We start from the raw sequence: 22853 nt of genomic DNA on the forward strand, positions 1-22853 counted from the left end.
TAGGAAGATTGTATTTTTCTAGGAATATGTCCATTTCTTCAGGGTTGATCAGTTTGTTGGAGTAGAGTTGTCCATAGTATTTATTTACAATCCTTTTTATATCTGTGGGGTCTTTTGCTATTTTGCCTCTTTCATTTCTGATTTTGTTTACTGGGGTCCTGTTGGTGAGCCCAGCTAGAGCTTAGTCAATCTGGTTTATCCTTTCAAAGAAATAGCTCATGTCTTTATTAATCTTTTGTGCGGTTTTTGGTCTCTATGTCATTTATTTCTGCTCTGATCTTCATTATTCCTTCCTGCTGCTCAGTTTGGGCTTTGCTTGTTGCTCTGTCTAACTTTTTAAGTTGTGCGGGTTTGATAATTTGTTAACTGCTTTTCTTGTGCTTTGAGTTAGGCCTGTAATGCTATGAAGTTCCCTCTAAGGACTACTTTCAGTGTGTCCCATAGATTTTGGACTTTTATTTTTAATTTTCATTTACTTCCAGGATGATTTTAATTTCTACTTTAATCTCTTCGGTAACCCAGTTATCTATCTTTGTACATAAAAGCCCTGTGACCGGAATGGCAGAATGACCAGAATAGCTGGTGGCTATGACTTGCATTGCAGCAGCCAAGCAGTCTTATCTGGGCCCCAATCGGCCATATCCCTGACCAACCTTGCTTCCCATCTGCCCCCAATCCCCCATTCGGGGCAGGACTGATAAGAAAACCACTCACAGCCTTTCCCCTGGTCAGCCACACCCCCTATATGCGCTAACGCCCAGATTGGAGGCATGGCCTTCTGGTTAACCGCCAATGGCCACTAACCGCTGCAGGCCTGGCCCCATGTGCCCCCATCTGGGGAGGCCAACCAGACGGCTTCCATACAGGAATTCATACCCTGGGCCTCCATTTATTTAATAAAAGACTATTTAGCCTCCAAGTATTTGAATTTTGTTATATCTTATTGTAGTTTATTAGCAATATAAGGGGCCCAGTGAACGAACTTTGTACACTTGGCGGAGTCCCTCACGCTCTGGCAGCCTGGGAGACCTCAGGGCATGTCCGAATGATGTCTTCGGCTTAGTCCCAGTTGCCAAACATGCTTAGCGCCTCTGTGGAGGTGGGCGAGATTCCTGCCACTGCTGCTCCACTGGCCAGTCGTCAGCACAGGATCCAGCTGAATGGCGCTGCCCTGTGGGAGCTCACTGATCCCCAAGGGCAGCTCTTGCATTGAGAGTCTACTCCCTGGGTGTCAGAGCACATCATAGCAATCGGTCTTATCTCTTTTTTATGACCTTTACTTTGAGATTTCTTTTTTCTCTCTTTTCTAAATTGTTTTATTGCTTAAAGTATTACAAAGGGTATTACATATGTCTCCTCTTTCTTCCCCGCCCTGACTATCCCCTGGCCTCCCCTAACTCCCAGTGTCTTATGTCCATTGGTTATGCTTATATGCATGCATACAAGTCTTTCGGGTGATCTCTTACTCTCCCCGCCTGCCCCCCAACCCTCCCCGGCCTTCCCGCTGTACTTTGACAGTCTGTTCGAAGCTGCTCTGCCTCTGTATCTATTTTTGTTCATAAGTTTATAATGGTCTTTATTATCCATAAATGAGTGAGATCATGTGGTATTTTTCCTTCATTGACTGGCTTATTTCACTTAGCATAATGCTCTCCAGTTCCATCCATGCTGCTGCAAATGGCAAGAATTCCTTCTTTTTTACAACAGCATAGTATTCCATCATGTAGATATACCACCGTTTTCTAATCCATTCATCTGCTGATGGGCACTTAGACTGTTTCCAGGTCTTAGCTATGGTGAACTGTGCTGCTATGAACATAGGGGTGCTTATACCCTTTCTGGGCTCAGAGGTGTGGCAAACTTTCCTGCCCAGATCCCTGGTTTTTACCTTACCAGAGGAACTCTGCCCTTCCTGGCTGTAAACTGTCTGACCACCTGAGTGTACTTTGCCAATTCCGGGTGGGTGTTATTAGTTTCAGCTGCTCACTCCATTTGCTCCAGGATGTGCCCTGGGACGTGTATGCCTATTCCATCGCCATCTTGGCTTCTTGAGATTTATTTCTTCAAATATAATTATTGATCCCCTAGTTTTTTCCCCTTCTTTGCCTGAAAAGTATTTCTCTCCTTCCACTTTCAGTCCATGTGAGTCCTTATTCTGAGGTGGGTCTCTCATAGACAGCATATATATGGGTCTTGTTTTATTATAATTTTGGCCATTATATATCTTTTGAATGGAGTCTTTAGTCCATTTAGGTTTAAGGTTATTTTGATAGTTACTGATATGTTGCCACTTTTTTCTTTATGCCTGTGTTTCTTCTGTCTCTTCTATTCCTTCTTTTTACAACAGTCCCTTCAGCATTTCTTGCATTGATGGCTTAGTAGTGAAACACTCCCTTAGATTTTTTTTTTTTTCTGTAAAGACACTGAATTCCCCTATAGTCTTGAATGATTGCCTTGCTGGATAAGTATTCCTGGATTTGGTCCCTTGTTTTGCATCACTTTGTATATTTCCTTTCATTCCCTTCTGGCCTGATGTGTTTCTGTTAAAAATCATTTGATAATCTAACAGGAGAGCCTTTGTAGGTGACTCTCTGTCTCTCTCTTGCAGCCTTTAAGGTTCTGTTTGTGTCATTATTGTTTGCCATTATAATTACAATGTGTCTTGGTATAGGTCTTATTGGTTTCATCTTGTTTGGGACTGTCTGTGCTTGTGTGACTTTTTCTTCCCAAGATCAGGAAGGTTTTGTGATTATTTCTTCTAATAGGTTTCCTAATCCTTGTTCCTCATCTTGTCCTTCTGACACCCTTATTATACACATGTTATTTGTTTCATGTTATCCCCAATCTCCCTTAGGATATCCACATGCTTTCTATTTTTTCTCTCAAGTTGCTGTTCAGATTGTGTTGTTCCAGGTGTGTTACTCTGCCCTGTCTCCTAAATCGCTGATTCAATCCTTTGCTACTTCTAGTCTACTATTGAAACCTTCCATCGTATTTTTTATTGTAGCTATTATCAATGTTTTTCATTTTTCCTTGATTCTTATGTAAGTTGTGGATTTCCCATGCATCTGGTGTATGAACTTTATGACCCTTATTCTGAATTCCTTTTCGAACATATTGTATGTCTCCATTTAATTGAGTTCCTCTTCTGGCAATTCCTCCTTTTCTGTCCTTTGGGTGTTGTTTGTTTGTCTCCCCATTTTAGCTATCATGTCAGAACCCAGGTGCCAGGGTGTGATGGGCCAATGGCCACAGAGTGGATCCGCAATTCAATTGTACACTCCAAGACTCACAGGAGGCAATGGCACTGGTGGGGGGCTGGAGTCCCGGTGTCCGTGGGTCTGCTGCTGCCGTAAAAAGGTCTTTGGCCAGAGTGGCTCTCAGGTGATGTGTGAGGCCCATCTGGGTAGAGGTGAGGCTGGGTTCCTAGTCATAGCAGCTCTCCCCTTCAAGATGGTTTGTTTTCTTAGAACCATATTTAACATCAAACAGTGCAGTAACATAAAAATACTAAAGATTGTGCAAAGAGCCGATTAAAAATAGAATGGAGAAACAAATCAGAACTATGTATACAGAGTTGCATTCATACTGGACATTGTTTTCTGTCATTTTTACTGAAGAAATAGTAAAACTAAGAAACCTGAGAAGCGGTAGAGGAGGAATAAAGTACCTAATCATTTTGAATGAATGATTGTTTGTTTTAAAAAATAAATAGTTTATGTAAGCCGGGTGCACTGGAAAACATGAAATAGATGTGTCAAAACATAAATGAAGTAACAGACACATTCTAAAAAGTAATCCACATTGCCCAGTCAGTATTGCTCAATGGTTGAGGATAGAATTGTGAACCAAGATGTCTCATCATCTGTATCGGGTGAGGACACATGCCCAGGGTGCTGGCTGGTTTGCCAGTAGGAGCCATTTAAGGAAGCCGCTGATCAAAATATTTCTCTTTCATCTATGTTTCCATCTCTCTATCCCTCTCTCCAGATAACCAAGAATAAGCCTACTAAAAAACAAGAATGGAATTTATGTGCTTTCCCCTGGAATGTGAGACATTTTCGTCCTTATTACTAGGGGTCTTTGGAGGACTTTTATTAACCAACATACATTTTAGTCCTTATTACTAGGGGTCTTTGGAGGAATTTTATTAACCAAAATATATGTTTCTGTGTTGAATACTTCAATAGAATATTGTTAATAATGAAGTGTTTCATAAACTTTCCATGAAAAAGGACTCTGTCATTTTTGAAGGAAACACTTGGTTTGGGAGAAGAATTTGAGGTAGATCTTGATTTTAGTTGCAATAATAAGTAGGTTTCAAACAGTTGCTCATTTGTTCAGGTTAAATGTTATGTAGTGTTGATATTATGTGTACTCATTTTAGTCTGTGGGTGGAAAAACAACTAAAGTAGACTACACCAAGAAACCATCTTTTCAAAGTGGGGGTGGGCAGAGGGCACCACTTCCATCAAGAAATAGAGGTGATGTGAGAAGTCTGAGAAGTGAAAGAGAGGAAGTAAGAGAAGCAAAAGGACATCCCTCAGGTGTAAAACACTTAGGTAATGTTTCAAAATCTAGGGATGGTAGGAGATCTGAGGTAGGTAAACACATAATACAATATGCAAATGAGGTGTCATAGACTTGTGTACCTGAAGCCTATGTGATCATATTAACTTCCATAAATTCAATAAAGAGTGCCTATGTGATCATATTAACTTCCATAAATTCAATAACTTTAAATTCATAAAGTTACTGTCAGTAACTCAAATGTTTTTAAAAAATTAAAAAAAGATATGAGCATGAAACCATTATTTATGTGAAAACAGTAACATTGAATGAAGAGATACACCTCAATTTCATTCATATCATTCAAAGCAAAAGAAATGATACCGTTCATTAGATTGAGAATGTATACTGATGATCAAGATGATTTGTAATTGCTAAAGAGGTATAGCACATATAATAATGAATGCAGTATATAATGTGTGAAACACTCCTAATGACCTTACACGGATAGGATTTAAACCTCAAGCTAAATTCAGTCTATTTTAGCATTACTGTTTGCCTCTAGTCACTTCAACTGTTCTCTGAAGAACTCAATTCTATTGATCTTATGTTAGAATGTTACACTTTGGGAACAGGAAGTCATGTAGGTTTAAAGTGAAGATTCATACTTATTGAACTACTAAGAATTTGTTCTGAAAGTACCCTTCTTTCATCTCAAAAAAGGACATCAGTTCACCTTGGAAAATTCCCACTGAAATAAAAGTTGGTCTAACTATATAAACGTCAAGGACACACACTTCATTATTTAGAATTGGATTTGAAATACTAGTTTTGAGTATAGGAATGTGCAACCCTGTACTGTGTAAAATAATAATCTCTATTATTAATTTGATAAGATGATCTTGTACTTAGGTTTGATGTAGAAAACTTTCCATTTGGAAACTACATAAGAGAAATGTCTATGGTATTAAATAGATTCACAAAGGGGACTCTGACTCAGGAAAAGGCTAAAAACCAATGATTCACCAAGTTTATTGGTCTTTCTTTCCTTCTTTCTTTCTTGTATATGAGGAATATGAAACATGAATAAACATGTTGACGAGCTATTTTCAGGGAGTTGTCTTTTAATTAATTTATCTATTTACTTATTTGACTGACTATGAAAGGAAAGTATATTCATTTCAATATATCTGTAGGAGGAAAAGTTGGTTTCATATTAACCAGTTTTCCTAATTTCAAAGATTTAGTGTCCATTTGTGATAATTAGGTGTGTGACATTTCAGGGAAAATTTCCTAAAATATTATTGCAGGGTTTGTGCAAGATGAAGGTGAATGTTCCTGTTTTTACCATCTGGGTGATACTGAGATGAGTTTGCCAGTTCATATTTGGCCACATATGAGGATGCTCATAGTTCTTCTTTCCCATGACGAATTACAGAATTGGAAGATAAGCCTCTTTCCTATTTGAAAATGAAAACAGTGATTGTTAATTATGTATTATTCAACATGTTTTCTTTAAATACTATTAAAATAGAGTGTAGTATTCTGATCAAAGAGTTATTTTATAAATGAACTGTAGGAATTATATGATAACATTTGTGAAATAACACTTTTTTGTAATGCATCATGTTTTGACTTTTTATATTTTAATTTTTAATTATGACATTGCATGTTTTAAAAGCTTTTATTGAGATGAAATTAGTTTGATGACTAGTTGAGACTGTTTTCTTGTATCTTTTAAATAACTTCTTTCACTTAGTATATCTGGATTCTCTGCATTCAAATTCTGGTGTATGTGTGTGTGTGTGTGTGTGTGTGTGTGTGTGTGTGTGTGTTTTGTTTTGTTTTATTGGCACGTATATATAATTCTGCTTCAGTTCTTTCTCAGTTATCCAAACTGATTTTCAATAACTCTGAGCACTGTACTGAAGACATGTGAAGATAGAATTTTATCATTTTGTGCTAACCAGCATGCTTATGACCATGATCCTGTTTAGTAAATATTTATACACAATATCCAGACTTGACCATTTAACAAATGTTGACCTTACTCAAGTAGAATGATGTTATTTATGACACAGAGGATGGCAGACATACAATTAATCTTCACAGAAGTGGCTGCAGGGTGGATACCCTTCCGCTGAAAAGAACTCCATCTTCAAGAAGTTGGGATCCTCCACCTACAAGACCTGCCCATTCTGATCCAAGGCAAAGCATTACTGGGATGGGAAGTCAAGGTAAATGGTACAGTCTCTCATGGATTAGAGTAATGAGCTGTTTTAAAAGGAATGCTACACTTTAATTTCTGGAAGCCTTGTGGAAAGTGAGTAGTGGATGGGCATCTGTACTCAACACTATCTTATTGTTTCATTGTTAGGAATAATTCTTCATCTTCTGATTAGTGAGGTAATAAGTAGATAACACCAGAGTGAAGAACGCAATCCTTTTAATCCATGTTGATACAGTGTCCCTCTTTTTTATATTTACTTTTTTAATATTTTAAGAAAAATGGTTTTAGTGTCATATTGTTACATTCAATAAATGTTAATATTTCTAGAAAAACTATTTTAAATGTAATAATTTTACATGCAATAAGCATTAATATTCCAAGAAAAACAATTTTAAATATAATAATACTGGAGACCCAGTGTACAATTCATGCATGGGTGGTTTCCGGCCAGCACACCCCAATCGCCAGGTTGGCCAAGGGGAGGGGATACAGGTGTTTGGCCGGCTGGCTCCACCCAGATCGAGTGGGGGATCAGATGGGGGAAGATGAAGGCCAGGGGAAGGGGCTGTGGGCAGATTACTGGCTGGTGGGTCCTCAATCATTGAGCGGGTGGAGGGGGGCCGTGGACAGAACAGTGTGGGGCTGCCTGCAGGGTGCAGCCTGGGATGCTAGCCAGACTGTCCCACCCCATGGTGGATCTCATGGTCAAACTTCTGTTTGAAGGGACAATTTGCATATTAGTCTGTTATAATATAGTGTTACATGCAATAAACATTAATATGTTAAGGAAAAAATATTAAATATAATATTACCAAAACAGTGCAAACCTATTTTATCACAAAGGTTGTAGGAATTATTAAATATATGAAAATAATAGGATTCCTTTTATTATATTATAAAACATATATTTTTTACTCTGGCTCTATTTTATTCATCTGTTTATTCTTTGATTGTTTGAAATATTTTTTATTGATTTCAGTGAGAAAGGGAGAGGGAGAGAGATTGCAACATCAATGATGCGTGAGAATAATTGATTCTCTGCCACCTGCATGCCTCACACTGGGGACAAAGCCCACAACCCAGGAATGTGTCTTTGGCCAGAATCAAACCTGGGACCCTTCAGTCTGGAGGCCAATAGTCTATCCACAGTGCCTAACCAGCTAGGGCTATTTTTTCTTTATTGATTAAGGTATTACATATGTGTCCTTATCCCCCATTTGTCCCTCCTACCTCCTCCTCATGTCATCACCCCCACTGGTGTCAGTGTCCATTAGTCAGGCTCATATGCATGCCTCAAGTCCTTTAGTTGATCTCTCTAACCCCACCTTCCACTACCTTCCCTGCAGCAACCTTTTGCAGCAAAGATTCAGGAACTGCAAAAGTGTATGAACTGAAATGAATACACTAGACAACAATTACATATTTAGAAGGCGTGGGGGAGCCAGGTGAAGGCATTTCTCTCTAGTAACGAGGCTCTCTGAAACCCAGGACCCATCAGTTTTTATTTACTTTAATACACATTTGCCCTTTAGCAAAGCATACAGGCATATCGATGGTAAAGTTTGGTAAACAATAAAAGTATTATCATGGTAGGAGGTTGCTTAAAGCCATTTTGCCAACAGCAGGGTAGCAAAATGCTGATTTTCCGCCATGCTGATTATCAAAGTCCATTCGCCTGCTGTAGGATTCTCGCTTTGATATGTTCACTACTGTTGGTCTTTGCTGGGCCGACATTTCCCCCTTTTTGCTTTCTTAATTAGTTTAGAAAGGTGTCTGCCATTAGCTGGGCTCAGATCCTTTTAAGACTTTTCATTCTGCATCTTAACCCTGGAAGCAAACATAGAAGAACAAGAAAGAAAGACAATAGCGGTTACTCTAAAAAGGAAACGTAGGGAGATTCGACGACAAGGATTGAGTTCTTTCATGTCCTTCTAAATATTATTGTCAGGTATTTAAGGAATTCATTCATAGCAGGCTTCTTTTGGGGCCATTAGTTTTTTATGGATCCCTTTCCCAGTCACAGTTAGCTTGTGACATGACAGCAATGATGTTCGAGTTCTGGATGGTGGACAAATGGTGAGAAATGACAATGTAGGTCTGAATTTTTTTGGCTTTGTCATGGGCAACCTGCACCAATGCACCGATGATGAGTGCTAGCATGGCAAGGCGTCTTCACCATCCCCTATCTCTGGATGGTTCTCCTCTGACTCCTCAGCGTTTTGCTTGGGGCCTCTGCTATCTGTGGTCAGTTCCTCCCTCAGATTCATGTTGCAGGAACCATCCAGGCTTAGAGGAGTTTTATGGAAACACACAAGTATATCCTCGACCAGAGGTTAATAAAGGGACCCTTCTATAAACCAGACTCGGTATCTTTCCATTTAACCAGACCATTTTGGTTTGGCTTATTCTGACACCAGTGTAATTCTATGGGTGTCTTGCCATCAGCATTACAAGGAAAAATTTTAAAGTAATTAAGGCTTGGTGTAGTCTACTTACAGGAGATTTCTTCACTATTCCCCCACTTTTGTTTTTCAAGTTGGGATTTAGAGGCCCTTGTAGCAGATATAACATGCAAGGGGGACATTTCTTGATAATCTGTTTTGCCTGCTGTACAATATTTTGGCAGGCTGATGTAAAAGTTGATGAGATTCTGTGGCCTGTTTAATAAAATAACTAATTGATAGGCCTATGCATTTCCTTTTGTTAAAGGACCAGGACTTGTTCAAATAGTATAGATAGGCATCGGTCACAGACATTTAAATTGAGTAGTTGCAGTTCTGTTTACCAAGCCAGCAGCATAGGCAGATCAAAGATAATATGAATAGGCTTTTGGAAATCCTGCAAGTCAGCCTTGATCGTTTCTAATTCGATTCTTTGCACAGAAGTATGACTGGTCTGAATGACTTGGTCTGAATTCTTTGCATTATAAGCAGCTTTACCATGAGATGAACTATCAGTAAAAACAGTAACTGCTCCAGGAATAGGTTTCTGCCTATTCCAACTAAGTTCCCCTGAATATTATTTTATTTTCATTTGCTAATTTAAATCAGTCAAAAATAAGGCTTATTTCCTAACTTCGTCATTGGGTGGGGACAGTAAATGACACTAATAGGGTTTTTGCTATCAGTCTTTGAGTATATTGACATAAGCGTTGTTTACGGAGGCAAAATGCAAATGGTTTACTTTTCTTTATGAGGCCTAATACATTTATTTTTAATTACAGTTTTCTAGATCTTTGAAGGGAATCTGCTCCTGTTTTTTCTCCCAGAGTAATTTCTAGGCCACATTTAGGGAGTGTCTTTTAAAAACATTTTTTTTTCTTTTAAATAGAGCTACAAACTTGGTTCCTTTTAAGAAATACCAATAAGAGGTATGTTGGCCAATTGTGCAATGCATACAGATTAAGTCAAAGTAACTCCTTTTTTTCTATGGTGTCTTATTAATGGTGAGATTTAATGCTCCAATAATAACTTTTTGTTTTCCTTGTAAATAGTAGCAGATGAGATTTAAAAATTTCTCCTTTTTTTGAGCTTGAAATTTACTTTTGAACAGCATTCTTTTGGTTATTGCATAGGTACAGAAATTTTACTCTGGACTGTGTTAGAACCAATTGCTAATAAAATATCTGCTTCTCGTATAACTGAGTTTATATGAGACCATGATTATATTGTAAAAAGCTAATTTATTTAGTGACTAAAGTACGCATCTTTATTGAGAAAGCAAAGTAAGTAAACTTATACATTTGACCTATGAAGTCCAGATGTTGCACTACCCCCGGGCCTAGCTAAAGATCTGGCTGTCAGGTCTCCCATCTTAAAATTCTGCTGCTGAATAATCTGATTTTGCTTAAGAAGTATTCAGCAACTTTGTCATGCCCTCCCTTAGAGGGTGAAACTTTTATAACATTTAAAATACGTGCATGTAAAGAGAACACAGCTATTAATTTTTATTTGATGAAGCTTCAAGTGATTTCAAGTATATTAGATCGGGGTAATTTGGTTTGAAAATATTTCTTTTCCTAAAATATTTCTTTTAAGAAGAGAGTAAACCCTTGAATTATTCCAGGGAACTTGAAAAGTTTCAAAGCTATCTCTTGGTTAAAGTCTTGAAATTTAACATGGAAAGACTATCACAAATATGTGTAACCCAAACATTACATTATACGTTTGTTGTAATTATGCTAAAATAGATCAATAAAATTTAAACTGGTTTTTTTATTAAAAATTTGGTTCAGACCATAGAATTAATCCTCTTTTTTAATCAGTCCAATAAAATATTATATCCTAGGTTGACATTTTACCACACATAGTACACATAAGGACTACAATATACTTTGTACTACTAAGTTTTTCCAGAGAAATCACATGAAATATTTTTCTTGATAATGAATTTCTAAACTTTATGCATTGTATCATTACGAGCACATAATTTCTCCCAATTTAATTTGAACTTTTAACTCTTGGAAGCCTTAAATTTTAGGTGGTAAGTTAAATACTTAGCATTTCTTAGTTTAGTAATACCTTCACATTTTTAGGGATATATTTCCAATAAAATTAACAAAGACTTATTTAATTAATAGATTCAAATCTGTCCTTTGTTTTTTCATTCGAGTCAAACTCAAATAAATTTTGCAAAATTTTGTTATTTCAAAACCTTTAGAGTTTTAATAAGTTTTTTTACTTAATGTAAGCAACTACAATTTTTTAAGTTACCAAAGACTTTCGAAAAGTATGTTTAGACATATGAGGTTGCCAAAGAAGTAGGGGGAGAAAGGAAGAAGGCCTGTAGCCATTGGAATTTTAAAACCACCACATTTTTCCTTCAGAGATAACATCTAAGAGTGCTTTTCCAGGTTCTCTGCTTTTACAGGGAGAATATCCACTGGCCCTTTCCTCCAACAGAGAGTGCAGTCTGCCCTCTCCTCAGGGACTGCACCCTCACCATCAATATATTTATTTATAACTATGGGCCCGGTGCACGAAATTCATGCACTGGGGCGAGGGGGGAGAGTGTCTCTCAGCCCAGCCTGCCCCCTCTCACTTACTGGGAGCCCTCAGACGTTGACCCCCATCACCCTCCAATTGCAGGATCGGCCCCTTGCCCAGGCCTGACACCTCCGCCAGAGGTGTCAGGCTTGGACAAGGGACCCACATCTCCCCCCGATAACTGGCTCTGGCCCCCGCCCAGGCCTGAGGCCTCTGGCCAGGAATTATGCCTGGGCAGGGGACCCCCATCTCCCTCTGATCGCTTGCTCCACCCCCCGCCCAAGCCTGACGCCTCTGACCCAGGCTTCAGGCCTAGGCAAGGGAACCCTCATATCCCCCCAATCACTGGATCCACCCCCCATCGAGGCCTGATGCCTCTGGCCCAGGCAACAGGCCTCGGCAGAGGGCCCCCACCCCCCTCCAATTGCTGGCTCCATCCCCTGCCCAGGCCTGATGCCTCGGCCAGAGGAGTTGACCCTCATCACCCTCTGATCACCAATCACCAGATCGGCCCCTTGCCCAGGCCTGAGGCCTCTGGCAGAGGTGTCAGGTTTGGGCAGGGGACCCCCAGCTCCCCTCAGTTGCAGGTGGCTCTGCCCCTGCCCAGGCCTAACGCCTCTGGCCAAGGCAGTAGGCCTGGGCAGGGGACCCCGAGCTCCCCACGATCTCCCGCTCTGCCCCTACCCAGGCCTAACGCCTCTGGCTGAGGCATTAGGCCTGGGCAGGGCATCCCCAGCTACCCACCATTACAGGCTCTGCCCCTGCCCAGGATAACGCCTCTGGCCAAGGCATCCGGCCTGGGCAGCGGGTACCCGCAGCGGCAGCGGCAGCGGCCCCGTGATCGCGGGCTCTGCTTTAGGCCCAGGCAAGGGACCCCTAGCTGCTGGGACTACCGGCTTTGCCCGTGCCCAACTCCCATCACTGGCTCCAACCCTACTTCCCGCTATCACTGGCCAGGGTGGCAAAGGTGCCCAATTCTCCGACCATGGATGGGGTGCAGGGCTCTTAGCTCCCCCCTGGGTTTCCGATTCCTGTCAGCGACAGTGGGCTTCTTCATGCTTTCCCTTTCGCCTCCCTGCATTGTGCCTACATATGCAAATTAACCGCCATCTTTGGTGGCGGTTCACTGCCATCTTAGTTGGCAGTTAATTTGCATATCGCCCTGATTAGACAATGAAACGGTAGCGGTTATCACCATCTAAGGGCGTTTCACTTTGGCAAATTTTGCAGCAGAGAAAACTTACTGGCTTTCATTGGCTTTAATATTAACCTTGGAATATGGACCATTATTATTTAAGAACTGCCCCTTCTTATGGAAACACTAATCTTATTTCTTAAACACAGCCTGTATATTTTCCTTGTGTCATTTTCACCATCTTATAAAGAAAAACAGTCTTGGGTTTGTACTATAGCATCTATGAAGAGATGGGGGTCAGTCCAAGAGGCACCCAAAATCGGGTGGGGTGCGACTTCTCTTAACCTAGTGTTTTTCTCTTCATGGGTACAGAAATCCCAGAGATATCCCTTAAATTGTGAGGAATGTCTCATCTATCCAAATTTCAAATGACAGTCTGGGAAGTAAAATGAGACTTTTAATAACACTCTCGAGACTGGGCATACATTTTACAGGATCACCAAAAGACTAGTAATTAATGGGTTGGGAGGTGTTTTAGATATTTAGTAATGGCCTGTCCATCTACTGTTTCTTTTCTTATTAAATTAAATTGAAGGCATGCTTAATAGACTAACAATAAACAACCAAAACAGATTAATAATAATCAACTGACATGCGCTCATAACATAGAGACAAGGCTTAATGAATCAGAGTAGTTTTCATCGATCTTATTCTGCTCTTCATGGCATTGGCTATCCTCTCAAGTTATTTTACCTAAAATCTGCCTGTCCCAAGGTGTCATATGGTAATTTTCAGACAAAGCATTAAAGGGTCCTTTTGTAAAATGACTGTTAACCCCGTTTTCTCTAGCTGCTGTGCCTTTCCACACTAGAGGTGGAGGACCCAGGGCTTAGGTATTACAGACTTTTGATCCCCAATACGAATTAGGCATAATGCAGTGCGAACAAGAGCACACATAGTTCAAGATGGCAATGTTACATTTTTCCTTGAGCCTGATCTCAGAGAGTACCTTTTGATATTTTAATTTCTTTATCCTTGAGCATACAAGTAAATGTTTACAATTATTTATTTATTTATTTATTTATTTTGCTTTATAATCAAACTTTCGCTCATTATAGCCTGGCAGAAAAGAAAGATTTTCCGCCCACTTTATGTTTCACAATTTCCAAAGCTGGCATGGGCTTTGTGCACAGAGAATTTTCCCCACCTTTTCAGTGCACTTCTCAGCTTTCTGGTGAAATGTCTTCATTTTTCACTCTGGTGAAATTTCCTCTCCAGATGCCCCACATTGGGCGCCAGAATGCTGCAACCTTTTGCAGCAAGGATTCAGGATCTGGAAAAGGAGCTGAACACAAATGAATACACTAGACAACAAATAGAAATTTAGAAGACATGGGGGAGCCAGGCAGAGACCTTTCTTTCTAGCAGAGAAGCTCTCTGAAACCCAGCACCCATCAGCTTTTATTGACTTGGCTTTAGGTTTCTCATATATGCCCTTTAGCAAAGCAAACAGGCATGTCAGCAGTCAAGTATGCTAAACATTAAAAGGGTTATCAGGTTAGGAGATTTCCTTCAGCCATTTTGCCAACTGAAGGGTAATATAATGCTGATTTTCAGCCTTGCTGAATATCAAAGTTCATTAGCCCTCTATGAGATATATATATATATATATATATATATATATATACACATACATACATATATACATATCTATATATATATACACACACCCACATGTACATATACATATATATACGTATGTATGTATATGTGTGTGTGCATATCCTACCTAATAAAAGAGAAACATGGTAATTGGCGTACGACTGCTACCCTTCCCATTAGCTAATCAGGGTGATATGCAAATTAACTTCCAGCCAAGATGGCTGCCGGCAGCCAGGCAGATTAAACTGAACATGAGGCTTGCTTGCTTCCATGCCAGAGGACTACAACATTCCCCGCCTGCCTTGCAGCCTCTGAGCTTGCAGTTTAAGAAACATTGTAACATATAGAAGCTAAACAAAACCCCAGAAACCAGCTTTCAGCCGGCTGGGATCTCAGAGCTGGAGTTGATGCAGAGTTTCGATTATAGAACCCAAACAAACCAGACACCTGCTTTCGAGAGTGGAGGCCTAAGAGCTGGAGCCTCAGAGCTAAAAGTGGCTCAGAATAAAAAAAAAAAAAAAAGAAGGAGCAGTTGGGAGCTTCAGTCCCAGCCTGAAAAGAGCCCTCAGCCCCTCACCCAGACTGGCCAGGCACCCAAGTGGGGACCCCCACCCTGAAGGGTGTGTGACCAGCTGCAAACAGCCATCATCCCCTCATCCAGACTGGCCTGGCACCCCAGTGGGGACCGCCACCCTGATCCAGGACACCCTTCAGGGCAAACCAGCCAGCCCCCACCAGTGCACCAGGCCTCTATTCTATATAGTAAAATGGTAATATGCCTCCCAGCACTGGGATCAGCAGAGCCTCGAGGCCTCCCGGCACCAGGATCAGTGTGACAGGGGGCAGCGCCCAAACCCCCTGATCGCCCTGAGGCTCTGTGTGGACAGGGGGCGGGGCCTCAACCTTCCTATCGGCCCTACTCTGTGAGTGACAGGGGGGAGCCCCAACCCACCTGATGGACCCTGCTCTGTGCTTGACAAGGGGCAGCACCCCAATCCCCTGTTGGCCCTGCTCTGTGCATGACAAGGGGTGGCGCCGCAACCTCCCCATCGACCATGCCTTGAGTGTGCCTGAGGGTGGCATTGCAACTTCCTGATCCACCCTGCTCTGTGCATGACAGCGGGCGGCGCCCCAACTCCCTAATCGGCCCTGCTCTGAACCCGACCAAGGGCTGCACCTAGGGATTAGGCCTGCCATCTGCCACCCAGGAGCAGGCCTAAGCCAGCAGGTCATTATGTCCTGAGAGGTCGCAGACTGCGAGAGGGCACAGGCTGGCATGAGAGAACCCCTCTCCCCACTGAGTGCACAAATTTTTGTGCACCGGGCCTCTAGTATATGTGTGTGTGTGTGTGTGTGTGTGTGTATGTGTGTGTGTGTGTGTCTGCCTATGTGTGTGTGTGTGTGTGTCTGTGTGTATATATGAGGCCCAGTGCACAAAAATTTGTGCACTGGTTGGGGGGGGTGTCCCTCAGCCCCACTTGTCCCCTCTCACAGTCTGGGATCCCTCAGGAGATAATGACATGCCCTCTTTGGCTTGCTCCTGCCTGGCAGAGGGCAGGCCCAATTCCTATGTGCAGCCCGTGGTTGTGATTAGAGCAGGGCTGATTGGGTGTTGGGTGCTGCCCCTGTCATGCACAGAGCAGGGCGGATTGGGAGGTTGGGATGCCATCCCCAGTCAGGCTCAGGGTAGGGCTGATTGGAAGGTTGGGGCACCACCCCCTGTCACACTCAAGGCAGGGTTGATGGGGAGGTTGCAGCAACACCTGCTGTCACGCACAGAGCAGGGCCCATCAGGGGGTTTGGGGCTCCGTACCCTGTCACACACATAGCACGGCCAATCAGGGTGTTGGGGTGCTCCCCGCTGTCATGCATAGAGTAGGGCAGATAGGGGAGTTGGGGCACTGTCCCTGTCACACACAGAGCAGGGCGAATCGGGGAGTTGGGGCGCCGTACCCTGTCACACTCAGGGCAGGGCCAAGGAGGAGGTTGTGGCTCCACCCCGACACAAACAGAGCAGGGCCCATGGGGTGGTTGGGGCGCAGCACCCTGTCCTACACAGAGCCGCAGGGTGATCAGTGGGTTTGGGCGCTGCCCCCTGTCATGCTGCTCCAGGGGCCAGGAGGCCTGGAGGTTCCACTGATCCTAGTGCTGGGAGCCCTTGAAGCTCCGCTTGACACAGGGGTAATGAGGTCTCACTGCTCCACTGATCCTGGTGCTGGGAGGCCTCGCAGCTGTGCTTGACACATGGGCAGTGAGCATTTGCTGCACTGCTGATCCTCGTGCTAGCAGGCTCTGCTGATCCCGGTGCCAGGAGGCCTCGTGGCTCCGCTGATCCCGGGTTCCGGAGGCCTCATGGCTCTGCTGATCCTGGTGCTGGGAGGCATATTACCCTCTTACTATATAGGATATAGGCCTGGTGCACAGGTGGGGGCCGGCTGGATTGCCCTGAAGGGTGTCCTGGATCAGGGTGGGGGTTCCGCTTGGGTGCCTGGCCAGCCTGGATGAGGGGATGATAGCTGTTTGCAGCTGGTCACACCGCCTTTATGGTCAGGGTCCCAACTCAGGTGCCTGGCCAGTCTGGGTGAGGGGCTGAGGGCTCTTTTCAGCAGGTGGGTGACTGAAGCTTCCAACCTCTCCTTTTTTTAATTTTTTTATTCTGGGATTTATTTATCTTCTATGGCTGTCACTGGAACTGAGGGCTGGCTTTAGCTCTGAGGGTCAGCCCCAGCTCTGAGGTCTCGGCTGCTGAAAGCAGGTATCTGTGTTTGTTTGGGTTCTGTTATCGAAACTCTGTTGCAACTCCAGATCTGCTGGCTGGCTGAAAGCATGGGGTTTGTTTAGTGTCTATAATTGCAACATAGTTGCTTAGAGTACAAGCTCACTTTCCAGCAGTGGCAGGCAGGGAACCATGGCTTCCTCCTTCACTGGAGCAAGATAGCCTCCTGTTCGCTGCAGCTGCCTGGCTGCTTTTTCTCTGCATCCTCTCCAGCACTTGCGGTTTTTTATTTTTTATTTTTTTCTGACAGCTATTCTGACTGGTGGATTGGTACTTCTCTCATTTTGATTCACATCTCTTGGACTGTTATTGCCTTTGAGCATTTTTCCCTATGTCTCTTGGCCTTATGTAGGCCCCCTTTCAAAAAATGTCCATTTAAGTCCTTTGCCCATGTTTTGATTGGATTGTTTATCTTCCTATTGTTAATTTGTGTGAGTTCCCTGTCAACTTTGGAATTCAACACTTATCAGAGATACCATTGGCAAGTATGTTCTCCTATGCAGTGGGCTTTCTTGTTGTTTTGTTCAGGATTTAGTTTGCCGTGCAGAAGATTTTTATTTTGATGTGGACCATTTGTTTAATTTCTCCTTTGTGTGCATTGCCCTCAGAGCTGTGTCAGTAAAGAGATGCCAAGACATATGTCTGATAATTTGCTGCCTGTGCAGTCTTCTGAGATTTCTTCATATAGATTTCCAACTAACGTTCAAGTCCTTTATCCACTTTGAGTTTATTTTTGTGTATGGTGAAAGGTGGTGGTCTAGTTTAATTTTCTTGCATGTTTCTGTCTGATTTTCATCATTTATTGAAGAGACTGTCTTTTTTTTAATTTTATTGTGTAAAGTATTACAAAGAGTATTACATATGTGTCCTTTTTGTTTCTCCGTCCTTGACAATCCCCTGGCCTCCACTTCCCCCTCCCCTGTGTCTTATGTCTGTTGGTTATGTTTGTATGCATGCATACCAGTCCTTTAGTTGATCTCTTACCCCTTTCCCTTCTGCCCCCCAACCCTTCCCTGCCTTCCCGCTGCAGTTTGACAATCAGTTTGAGGCAGCTCTGCCTCGTATCTATTATTGTTCATAAGTTTATAATGGTCTTTATTTTCCATGAATCAGTGAGATCATGTGCTATTTTTCTTTCATTGACTGGCTTATTTCACTTGGCATAATGCTTTCCACTTCCATCCATTCTGTTGCAAATGGTGAGTTCCTTCTTTTCTACAGCAGCATAGTATTCCATCATGTAGATGTATCACAGTTTTCTAATCTATTCATCTACTGATGGGCACTTAGGCTGTATCCAGATCTTAGCTATGGTGAATTGTGCTTCTATGAACATATGGGTGCATATATCCTTTCTGATTGGTGTTTCTGGTTTCTTGGGATATATTCCTAGAAGTGGGATCACAGGGTCAAATGGCAGTTCCATTTGTAGTTTTCTGAGGAAGCTCCATACTGCCTTCCATAGTGGTTGCACCAGTCTGCAACCCACCAGCAGTGCACGACTGTTCATTTTTCTCCACCTCCTCTCCAGCACTTGTCATTTGTTGATTTGTTGGTGATAGACAATCTGACAGGTGTGAGATGGTACCTCATTGTTGTTTTGATTTGCATTTATCAGATGATTAGTGACTTTGAGCGTGTTTTCATATGTCTCTTGGCTTTCTGAATGTCCTCTTTTGAAAGGTGTCTATTTAGAACCTTTGTGCATTTTTTGATTGGATTGTTTATCTTCCTTTTGTTAAGTTGTATGAGTTCCCTATAAAGTTTGGAGATTAGGCCCTTATCTGATATGACATTGGCAAATATGTTTTCCCACGCAGTGGGTTTTCTTGTTGTTTCATTGATGGTTTCTTTTGCTGTGCAGAAGCTTTTTATTTTGATGTAGTCCCATTTGTTCATTTTCCCTTTAGTTTCAAGTGCCCTAGGTGCTGTATGAGTGAAGAAATTGCTTCGGCATATGTCTGAGATTTTGTTGCCTTTGGATTCTTCTGGAATTTTTATGGTTTCCCGTCGTACATTTAAGTCCTTTATCCATTTTGAGTTTATTTTTGTGTATGGTGTAAGTTGGTGGTCTAGTTTCATTTTCCTGAATATACCAGTCCAATTTTCCCAGCACCATTTATTGAAGAGACTATCTTGACTCCATTGTATGTTCTTGCCTCCTTTGTCAAATATTAATTGAGCATATTTGTTCAGGTCGAATTCTGGGCTCTCTATTCTATTCCATTGATCTATATGTCTGTTCTTGTGCCCATACCAGGCAGTTTTGAGAACAGCGGCTTGGTAATACAGCTTGATATGTGGTATTGATACCCACCTACTTTGTTCTTTCTCAGGATTGCTGCAGTTATTTGGGGTCTTTTTTTTATTATTATGGATGAATTTTTGGAGAGTTCGTTCTAGATCTGTGAAGTATGCTGTTGGTATTTTAATGGGAAGTGCATTGAATTTATAGATTGCTTTGGGATGTGTGGACATTTTAATGATGTTGCTTCTACCAGTCCATGAACAAGGTATGTTCTTCCATCAGTTTATGTCTTCCTCTATCTCTTTTTTCAATGTCCTGTAGTTTTGTGAGTAGAGGCCTTTTACCTCTTTACTTAAGTTTATTCCTAGGTAGCTTAATTTTTTTGGTGCAATGGTAAATGGGATTGGTTTTGTAATCTCTCTTTCTGAAAGTTGACTATTGATATATCGAAATGCCTCAGATTTCTTGGGGTTAATTTTGTATCCTGCTACACTGCCAAATTCATGTATTAAGTCTAGAAATTTTTGATGGAGTCTCTAGGGTTTTGTATGTATAATATCATGTCGCCTGCAAATAAGGACAGTTTTACTTCCTCTTTTCCAATTTGGTTGCCTTTTATTTCTTCTTCTTGTCTAATTGCAATGGCTAATACTTCCAATACTTTGTTGAACAGAAGTGGTGAGAGCGGGCATCCCTGTCTTGTTCCTGTTCTTAGGGGAAATGGTGTTAGTTTTTGTCCATTGAGTATGATGTTGGCTGTGGGCCTGTCATATATGGCTTTTATTATGTTGAGGTATGATCCTTCTACTCCCACCTTGCTGAGAGTTTTTATCAAAAATGGGTGTTGGGTTTTGGCAAATGCTTTTTCTGCATCAATTGATTGGACCATGTGTTTTTCTTCTTTCAATTTGTTTATGTGATGTATCACGTTTATTGACTTGCGGATATTGTACCATCCTTGCATCCCTGGGATAAATCCTACTTGGTCATGTTGTATGATCTTTCTGATGTACTGCTGGATCCGATTGCTAAGATTGTGTTGAGGATTTTCGCTTCTATGTTCATGAGGGTATTGGCCTTTAATTCTCTTTCATTGTGTTGTCTTTACCTGGTTTTGGTATTAGGGTGATGCTGGCTTCATAGAATGAGCTTGGAAGTGTTCCTTCCTCCTGATTTTTTTGTAGTAGTCTGAGGAGGATAGGTTTTAGTACTTCCTTGAATGTTTGGTAAAATTCCCCTGTGAGGCCATCTGGTCCTGGGCTTTTGTTTGCTGGAAGCTTTTTGATGACTGCTTCAATTTCTTCCATAGTTATTGGCCTGTTGAGATTTTTAGATTCTTCCTGATTGAGTTTTGGAATGTTGTATTTTTCTAGGAATTTATCTATTTCCTCCAGGTTGTCTAGTTTTTTAGAGTAGAGCTGTCCACAGTATTTTTTAACAATCATTTGTATTTCTGTGGGGTCTGTGGTTATTTTACCCCTATCGTTTCTGATTTTGTTTATTGGGGTCCTATCTCTCTGCTTCTTGGTGAGTCTGGATAGAGGTTTGTCAATCTTGTTTATCCTTTCGAAGAACCAGCTCTTGGTTTCATTGATTTTCTGTATTATTTTTTTGGTCTCTATGTCATTTATTTCTGTGCGAATCTTTATTATCTCCTTCCTTCTGCTCACTCTGGGTTTTTTTTTGTTGTTGTTGTTGCTCTCTTTCTAATTCTTTGAGATGTAAGTTAGATGATTTACTACCATTTTTTCTTGTTTTTTGAGATAGGCCTGTAGAGCTATAAACTTCCCTCTCAGGATTGCTTTCTATGTGTCCCATAGGTTTTGGATTGTAGTGTTTTCATTGTCATTAGTTTCCAGGATGTTTTTAATTTCTTCTTTGATCTCATTGGTAACCCAATCAATATTTAATAACATGCTCTTCAGCTTCCAAGTGTTTGAGTATTTGGGGTTGTTTTTATTGTAGTTTATTTCTAATATTATGCCATCGTGGTCTGAGAAGATGCTTGGTATGATTTCAATCTTCTTGAATTTGGGGAGACTTTGTTTGTGACCCTATATGTGGTCTATTTTTGAATGTGTCTCAAGAGCACTTGAGTAGAATGTATATTCCTTGGCTGTGGGGTGAAGCGTTCTGAAGATGTCAATTAAGTCCATCTGATTTAGTGAGTCATTTAGGATGGCTGTTTCTCTGCTGATTTTTTGCCTAGAGGATTTATCCAATGATGTCAGTGGTGTATTAAAGTCCCCCTCTATGATTGCATTGTTGTCGATCTCTCCTTTGATATCTTCCAGGAGTTATTTTTATGTATTTGTGTGCTCCTGCATTGGGTGCATATATGTTTACCAGGGTTATATCTTCTTGATGTATTGATCCGTTTAGTATTATGAAGTGGCCTTCCTTATCTCTTGTTATGGCCTTCACTTTGAGGTCTATTTTGTCCGATATAAGTATTGCTACCCCAGCTTTCTTTTCCTTTCCATTTGCCTGAAAGATAATTTTCCATCCCTTCACTTTCAGTCTGTGTGAGTCCCTTCTTCTGAGGAGGGTCTCTTGTAGACAACAAATGTATGGGTCATGTTTTTTTTATCCATTCAGCCACTCGATGTCTTTTGGTTGGAGCATTTAGTCCATTTAAGTTTAAAGTTATTATTGAAAGGTACATGTTTGTAGCCATTTCTTTTTTGTGTGTGTGGCTGTTTTCTTTCTGAGCTTTTTGTTCCTTTTTTTACACCAGTCCCTTTAGAATTTCTTGCATTGCCGGCTTGGTGGTGATAAACTCTCGTAGCCTTTTTTTGTCTGTGAAGCTTCCTATTTCCCCTTCAATTTTGCATGATAGCCTTTGATAGAGTATTTTTGGATTCAGTCCTTTGCTTTGCATCACTTTGTAAATTTCTGTCCATTCTTTTCTTGCCTGATGTGTTTCTGTTGAGAAATCATTGGATAATCTAATGGGAGATCCCTTGTATGTAACTTTCCGTCTCTCTCTTGCAGCCTGTAAGATTCTCTCTTTGTCCTGAACAGTTGCCATGATAATTATGATGTGTCTTGTGTCGGTCTTTTCGGGTTCACCTTGTTTGGGACTCTCTGGGCTTGTGTGACTTTTTTCTTCCCCAACACAGGGCAGTTTTCTGATATTATTTCTTCCAATAGGTTTTCTAATCCTTGTTCCTCTTTCTGTTGTTCTGGCACCCCTATTATCCATATGTTGTTTCGTTTCATGTTGTCCCAATGTCACTTACGCTCTCCTCCTGTCTTTTAATTTTTTTATCCAATTGCAGTACAGTTTGGGTGTGTTTGCTTCCTTG

Source organism: Myotis nattereri, assembly GCF_964212035.1.
Source record: "Myotis nattereri genome assembly, chromosome: Y".
Lineage (NCBI taxonomy): Eukaryota > Metazoa > Chordata > Mammalia > Chiroptera > Vespertilionidae > Myotis > Myotis nattereri.